Source organism: Triticum aestivum, chromosome 6A (genome assembly GCF_018294505.1).
Source record: "Triticum aestivum cultivar Chinese Spring chromosome 6A, IWGSC CS RefSeq v2.1, whole genome shotgun sequence".
Taxonomy (NCBI): domain Eukaryota; kingdom Viridiplantae; phylum Streptophyta; class Magnoliopsida; order Poales; family Poaceae; genus Triticum; species Triticum aestivum.
This window is the reverse complement of record NC_057809.1, coordinates 608,675,540-608,683,746: the sequence shown is the minus strand read 5'-3', so window position 1 is coordinate 608,683,746 and position 8,207 is coordinate 608,675,540.

Sequence of the window (8,207 nt, the reverse complement as noted above, 5' to 3'; positions counted from 1 at the left end):
TCAGGTCGGCCCTGGCAACTACCGGCCGGCCACAGCAGGGCCCGGCAATGGCAGCACCGCCCGAGCCACTCCAGCACGCCAGCTGCCCCTGGGACAGCTCGATCTCATCCGCAAACACGTCCTCTAGCGCACGTCGCCGCCGCGTCGCACTGCAACTACAGGACAGCGGTTGCCGACGATCTTAACCCTGGCCGCCGCGGAACCGCCATTGCTCGCCTATTTAAGGAGCCCCGAGCGCATCCAGTCCCTCAGGCAGCCTCACACCATCCATCCAGTGCCCCCTCGACTACCGGGAGGACCGCCCTGGAGTGGCGGATCCATCCCTGCCCTCCGGAGCCCGCGGGAAGCCGCCGTTCATCGGCGTTGATTACCGGAACCCCGCCCCTGTTCGGCCAGAGGAAGAAGGAGGTGGGGGCGGCTGGTCAAACCTGACCAGTGGGCCCCCTGGACCCACTGTCAGCGACCCAGCCCCGCCCGCGTGTTTTAAGTGAAAACGCAAACAGCTGGAAGTACGTCTCCTCCACTCCGAAAGCGTATTCTCATCGAAACGTTTTCTTTTCTGTTTTATTTTAAAAACAAAGTTTGACTGAAACTTTAACTGGCTATAAATTTTTAAATATAAATACAAATGACTTGATTCTTTTTCTGTTGTTTTCCAAATATTGTCTAGTTTATTTTCATAAATTTCAAAATTTTCCAAACAACTTTTTTGTACTGTTTTTGAATTAATTCGAATTTATTTAAAATAGGATTTGTTGGAGAGAGGAGAAAACTTTCAAAAGTTTTGGAGAGCACCTCACCTCTCCACACCTTGAAGGCAAGCATTCTGAACCCTGGCATAATGTTTTGTGGGTTGTTTGATACGGTTATAACACCACCTTGACATGAAACGTTAGTTATTTTTATGTGACGATATGATCATACACCTTGAGTGCATAAATGAAAATTCTTGATGTTGGAAATGGATAAGCCTGTGATAGAAATCACCCTCATATGCCTCTCATGCCTACCGGGAAGGACCCGGGAAAGTCTCTGTCTTGTGTAGACACGAGCTTGTCCCTCGTCGAGACGGTTATGACCGGTAGGGCAGGGGGAGGTATGATGAGTGGTGGTTGTGTCTGATGGCTGTGAAATATAATTCTTGAGCTAACCATGCAGGAAATACTTAAGCCTCCTGAGTCGGCCGTAGATCGAGTCTTGTTCCACTAACCCCCATACTTGTTTTGTGCTGCCACTTGTCCCTGCCGTAGGTAGGGTACAGTTTAGTAAGTTGTCAACCCCTATCCTAGCACACACCGTACAGAGAGGCCATGGTGGAAGATACCGGTTGTAGCCGGTAGGCATGCCACCTGGTCCGGGGGCATAGGTGTTTCCGGTTGGGACCGAGAGGGGAGGCCACCCCTTAGAGCGCGCGATAAAAATTTGATCCCATGCTACGCGAGGTTGTAGCCTCCCCACTTAGAGTTTTGCTTAACAGGTGTCTGGGTGATTCCAGACACGAGTAAAGTTAAGCTGGTGTGTGCAAGTCAGGCGTGTTTTTGACTAAAAGACCGTAGACGGAATTAGTTCCGATGGACTAAAGAAATCCATTACTCGTGGGTAAAGAGTACACCCTCTTCAGAGATATAATACCTATTCGAATAGCCGTGTCCATGGTTAAGGACTATAGTCTGCGATGGGTCAAGTGTCGGTCTTCGGAGGAGAAACTACTAAACCAGAACATGGATCATTACTTGTGACGTATGATGATTATGATTATTATTATCATGGACTAACCATTTATGTTATTTGAATTATGGAGTGTCCCTGGGACGGTTCTACCTCCTGGGTACTCACTGTGATTATTGTTATATAAGCCCTTTATCTGGCATCGCCCAGATGCCCGACTGTGGCATGCTTGTTATTCCATTTACTTATAAGCCCTCTATGTGGTGTCGCACAGACGCCCGACTGTGGCAGGCTTGTTATTCCTTTATGTATAAGCCCTTTCTGTGGTGTCGCTCAGACGCCCGACTAAGGCATGCCTCATATTATTATCCTTTTGAGGCGTCGCTTCAGACACCCGATCGGTGCTTTTCATTTCTACTCCCTGATTGTTTACTCATGTTTTATTTGAATGATCTACGTGCATGCATCATGAACCTTATATCATAACCGACAAGTGATCATAGAATATTTCAAAAACATGGTTATCAGTGGCTATATTATACCTGTGTTCTTAATGTTTGCGAGTACATTCAAAGTACTCACTGGCTTGTCCCTTGCTATTGTCTTGGCCAGATCTCTTGCATGGAGAGGAGCGTTGTGATGACAGCCCCGGAACCTACGTAATGGTGATAGCAGCCTCGCGAAGATAGGAGTTATCCTGGTCAGCTGTTCCTGTGGGAAATGGAGTCCCATAGACGCTGATGATCCGCAAACCGCTTCCGCCATCAACCACTAGAAACCAATTGTTGTACCCATAGGCCAAAATGGTCTTGTACTTCATATTTTGTATTTTGCTTGGAGTTTCTGTAACATGTTGGTGTCTCATCAGCTAACAGTAATCCTGGGGCTGGTGAGCACAAGGGCCGCTTTTGGGAAATTAATATCCCGAAAATCCGGTCCTGACAGTTGTGCCTTATGGGATCGAGACTAAAGGTACCATGAGTATGATTAGCTTACGGCCAAGATATCCTACAGATTACTTTAGTGCATTGAAGATTAGTGACGGATACTTAATAGTGCAAGACTGGACCAAATGTGTGATGGAGAAGCGCAGAGAAGTACTAGGGGGCAGCAAACAGATGCGCTACCCATGATTAGGAGACAGGTTCATCTGCATGCTTCAACTTGATCAAGGAGGAGAGCTACACATGTATTATGTTATTTTACCTAAGAGAGAGCAACATGAGTGATTAGCTAGCTAGAAATGAGTTTGAGGATGATGATGTGCTACACTATTACTATGATGATAAAATAGCTAGTGTTGGTGGTAATGACTATGATGATTATTATTAGCTAGTGTTAGTGGTGATTAAATAAATACTGTTGGTGGTAATGACTATGATGATGATTAAATACCTTGTGCTGGTGCATTAGATTCAAGTGGAAGCAACATGTGGTGCACATCGAAAGTACTACTAGTCCAAACTGATCAAGTTTGGATTAGTAGTATACTTTTGACATGCACCACATATTGCCTCCACTTGAGCCTAATCCACCTTCATTTGACACACTGCTATGGACATAATGATGTAAACCTCATAACTGGTATTGTACCAATATTTGTACGATGGCGCATAAATACACTAAAAATAAAAAATAAAAAAACAATACTAGTAGCGATGGAGAGAAAACACGCTGCCAGTAGTTACATTAGCAGTACCGTGGGAGTGAACAAACGCTGCAGCTATTTGTCCTAGGAGTAGCGCGTGCGGGCACGCGTTACTGCTAAGCAATAGCTATAGCGCCTTATTAGTAGAGCGCCTACCCGCGCTACTAGTGAGCACAAAACCAGCGCTACTGCTAGTGTTTTCCCTAGTAGTGAGGGTCCGCACGCTTAACGTTCGGTGACGACCGGTATTATGAGTTTATTTGTTTTGATGTAACGAAGGTAGTTTGAAGCCCCGGATATGGTCACGGACATGACGAGGAGTCTCGAAATGGTTGAGACATAAAGATTGATATATTGGACGACTATATTCGGACACCGGAAGTGTTCTAGAGAAGTTTCGGATACAACCGGAGTGCCGAAGGGTTATCGGAACCCCCGGGGGAACTAATGGACCTAGATGGGCCTTAGTGGAGAGAGAGAGGGGCGGCCAGGGCAGGCCGCGCCCCCCCTCCCCTTGAGTTCGAATTGGACTAGGAAGGGGGGTTGGCGCCCCCCTTTCCTTCTCCCTCTCCCTCGCCTTCCTTCCCCCCCCCCCCTCTCCCTTTTGGTGGAAACCTACTAGGACTTGGAGTCCTAGTAGGATTCCCCTCTTGGGGGTGTGCCAAGGAGGGCCGGCCGGCCTTCCCCCTTGCTCCTTTATATACGGGGGTAGGGGGCACCCTAGAACAAACAAGTTGATTGTTTAGCTATGTGCGGTGCCCCCCCCCTCCACCATATTCCACCTCGGCCATATCGTTGCAGTGGTTAGGCGAAGCCCTGCGCCGGTAACTACATCATCACCGTCATCATGACGTCATGCTGATGAAGCTCTCCCTCGACACTCAGCTGGATCTAGAGTTTGTGGGACGTGACCGAGCTGAACGTGTGCAGATCGCGGAGGTGCCATACTTTTGGTGCTAGGATCGGTCAGATCGTGAAGACGTACGACTACATCAACTGCGTTGTCATAATGCTTCCGCTTTCGGTCTACAAAGGTACGTGGACTACACTCTCCCCTGTCGTTGCTATGCATCACCTAGATGGATCTTGCGTGTGCGTAGGAAAATTTTGAAATTACTGCGTTTCCCAACACTTTGAGCATGAACATTGTATCCGGATCTCGTTAAATGCGACATGGCTACTCATTTAAATTTGAGAATAATGGTTGTTCTATTTATATGAGAGATATGTTTTATGGTGATGCCCCGCTGGTCAATGGTTTATTCTTATTGAATCTCGAACGTGTTGTTACACATATTCATAGTGTGAATACCAAAAAATTTAAGGTTGATAATGATAGTCCCACATACTTGTGGCACTACCGCTGAGGGAGTCCTGGATTAGGGGGTGTACGGATAGCTGGACTATAACCTTTGGCCGGACTCTTGGACTATGAAGATACAAGATTGAAGACTTCGTCCCGTGTCCGGATGGGACTTTCCATGGCGTGGAAGGCAAGCTTGGCAATACGGATATGTAGATCTCCTCCCATTGTAACCGACTCTGTGTAACCCTAGCCCTCTCCGGTGTCTATATAAACCGGAGGATTTTAGTCCATAGGACGAACAACAATCATACCATAGGCTAGCTTCTAGGGTTTAGCCTCTTTGATCTCATGGTAGATCTTCTCTTGTACTACCCATATCATCAATATTAATCAAGCAGGAGTAGGGTTTTACCTCCATCGAGAGGGCCCGAACCTGGGTAAAAACATTGTGTCCCTTGTCTCCTGTTACCATCCGCCTATACGCACAGTTTGGGACCCCCTACCCGAGATCCGCCGGTTTTGACACCGACATTGGTGCTTTCATTGAGAGTTCCTCTGTGTCTTCACCTTTAGGCCCGATGGCTCCTCCGATCATCAACAACGATGCGGTCCAGGGTGAGACCTTTCTCCCTGGACAGATCTTTGTGTTCGGCGGCTTTGCACTACGGGCTAATTCGCTTGGCCATCTGGAGCAGATTGAAAGCTACGCCCCTGGCCGTCAGGTCAGATTTGGAAGTTTGAACTACACGGCTGACATCCGCGGAGACTTGATCTTCGATGGATCCGAGCCACAACCAAGCATGCCACACTGTCATGATGGGCATGACTTAGCTCTACCGCCGAACAGTGCCCTGGAGGCCGTGCCCGCAACAGCTCCGACCCTTAGCTCGGAGCCAACTGCGCCAATCGAGGGCGGGTGGCTAGACACCGCTTGGGGGATGCAGTCTCAACGGAGATCGAGCCAAACACCATCTTTATCCTCTGCGAAGCCCGTGACTCCAAGGTGTCGGACCCTGCTCCGGACTCCGAACCCTTCGCGCCCTTGCCAATCGAATCCGATTGGGCGCCGATTATGGAATTCACCACCGCGGATATCTTTCAGCACTCGCCCTTTGACGACATTCTGAATTCACTAAGGTCTCTCTCTTTGTTAGGAGAGCCCTGGCCGGATTATGGCCAACAGGATTAGGATGCGGATAACAACGAAATTCGACGCCCACCCACCACCCACTTTGTAGCCACTGTTGATGATTTAACCGACATGCTTGACTTCGACTCCGAAGACATCGACAGCATGGATGACGATGTAGGAGGCAAATAGGAACCAGCGCCCACAGGGCACTGGACAGCCACCCCATCCTACGATGTATACATGGTGGACACACCCAAAGGAAACGACGAGGATGAACGGGAGGACGCAACGAAGGGCCGTTCCTCCAAAAAGCAGTCAAAGCGGCGGCGTAAGCGCCGCTCCAAGCCCCGCCTCGACAGAGACAGCGGTCATATAGACCCAGCCACAGAGCAGGGTGAGCCGGCGAACGATGAACATGGCATCGAGCAACCGTCCGAACAAGGCAACTTGGATAAACAAACCGCACAACCCGTCCCCGGCGAAGATAACAGTCCGGACGACCTCACGCCAGACAAGTTCCTTGAGCAGAAGAACCTCCACAAAAGGCTCGTCACCACTGCGTGTAGCCTGAAAAAGCAGAAGAGGAAGCTCAAAACTGCGGAAGATGCACTCAGAATCAGGTGGAGCAAAGTACTCAACACCGCAGACAAATACGGTGACAGTCGCCACCCAAAAAGCTACCCGAAGCAAAAGCTCCTGCCTGAATTTGATGAGGAGGCCTTAGAACCTTCGCAATCAACAAATAAGGAAGCCACCCGGTCAGATAAACGACCCCATGGCCAATATAGAGCGGCAAGAGGCGCCACACACAAGCCAGCACGCGACCCACTCAAGGATTCGCATCAAAAAGATGGCCCAGCCAGATCTATCTATGGGCCAAGAAAGCAAGCTTTAGTAAGCAATGCAACACAACAAGCATCCGAACACTACGGCACACCCAAATACAGGGGCACCGCACACCCCCTATATTTCACCGATGAGGTGCTGGACCATCAATTTCCAGCGGGATTCAAGCCCGTAAACATAGAGGCGTACGACGGAACGACAGACCCTGTAGTCTGGATTGAGGACTATATCCTCCATATCCATATGGCCAGAGGAGACGACCTCCACGCCATAAAATACTTACCCCTCAAGCTCAAAGGGCCAGCCCGACATTGGCTTAAAGGCCTTCCCGAAAACACCATTGGAAATTGGGAAGAGCTCGAGGATGCTTTTCGGGCAAATTTTCAAGGGACCTATGTCCGGCCTCCGGATGCAGGCGATTTAAGTCATATAAATCAACAGCCCGGAGAGTCAGCCTGGAAACTCTGGAACATATTTCTTACTAAAAAGAACTAGATAGTCGACTGTCTGCACGCCAAAGCCTTAGCAGCTTTCAAACACAGCGTTCGAGACGAATGGCTTGCCAGACACCTCGGCCAAGAAAAGCCAAGAACAATGGCCGCATTAACAAGCCTCATGACCCACTTTTGCGCGGGAGAGGACAGCTGTTGGGGAACATAGTAATTTCTAAAAAAATTCCTACGCACACGCAAGATCATGGTGATGCATAGCAACAAGAGAGGAGAGTGTGATCTACGTACCCTTGTAGATCGACAACGGAAGTGTTTGGTTGATGTAGTCGTATGTCTCCACGGCCCGACCGATCAAGCACCAAAACTACGGCACCTCCGAGTTCTAGCACATGTTCAGCTCGATGACGATCCCCGGACTCCGATCCAGCAAAGTGTCGGGGAAGAGTTCCATCAGCACGACGGCGTGGTGACGATCTTGATGTACTACCGTCGCAGGGCTTCACTTAAGCACCGCTACAATATGACCGAGGTGGAATATGGTGGAGGGGGGGTACCGCACACGGCTAAGGAATGATCACGAAGACCAACTTGTGTGTCTAGGGGTGCCCGCCTGCCCCCGTATATAAAGGAGCAAGGGGAGGAGGCCGGCCGGCCCCTATAGGCGCGCCAGGAGGAGTCCTCCTCCTAGTAGGAGTAGGACTCCTACTAGGAGGGGGAAAGAAGTGGGGAGGGAGAGGGAAAGGGGGGCACCGCCCCCCTCTCCTAGTCCAATTCGGACCAGGGGGGAGGAGGCGCGCAGCCCACCTCTGGCTGCCCCTCTCTCTCTCCACTAAGGCCCATATGGCCCATTACTTCTCCCGGGGGGGGGGGTTCCGGTAACCCTCCGGCTCTCCGGTTTTCTACGACATCACCCGGAACACTTCCGGTGTCCGAATATAGCCGTCCAATATATCAATCTTTATGTCTCGACCATTTCGAGACCCCTCGTCATGTCCGTGATCACATCTGGGACTCCGAACTAACTTCGGTACATCAAAACTCATAAACTCATAATATAACTGTCATCGAAACCTTAAGCGTGCGGACCCTACGGGTTCGAGAACAATGTAGACATGACCGAGACACGTCTCCGGTCAATAACCAAAAGAGGAACCT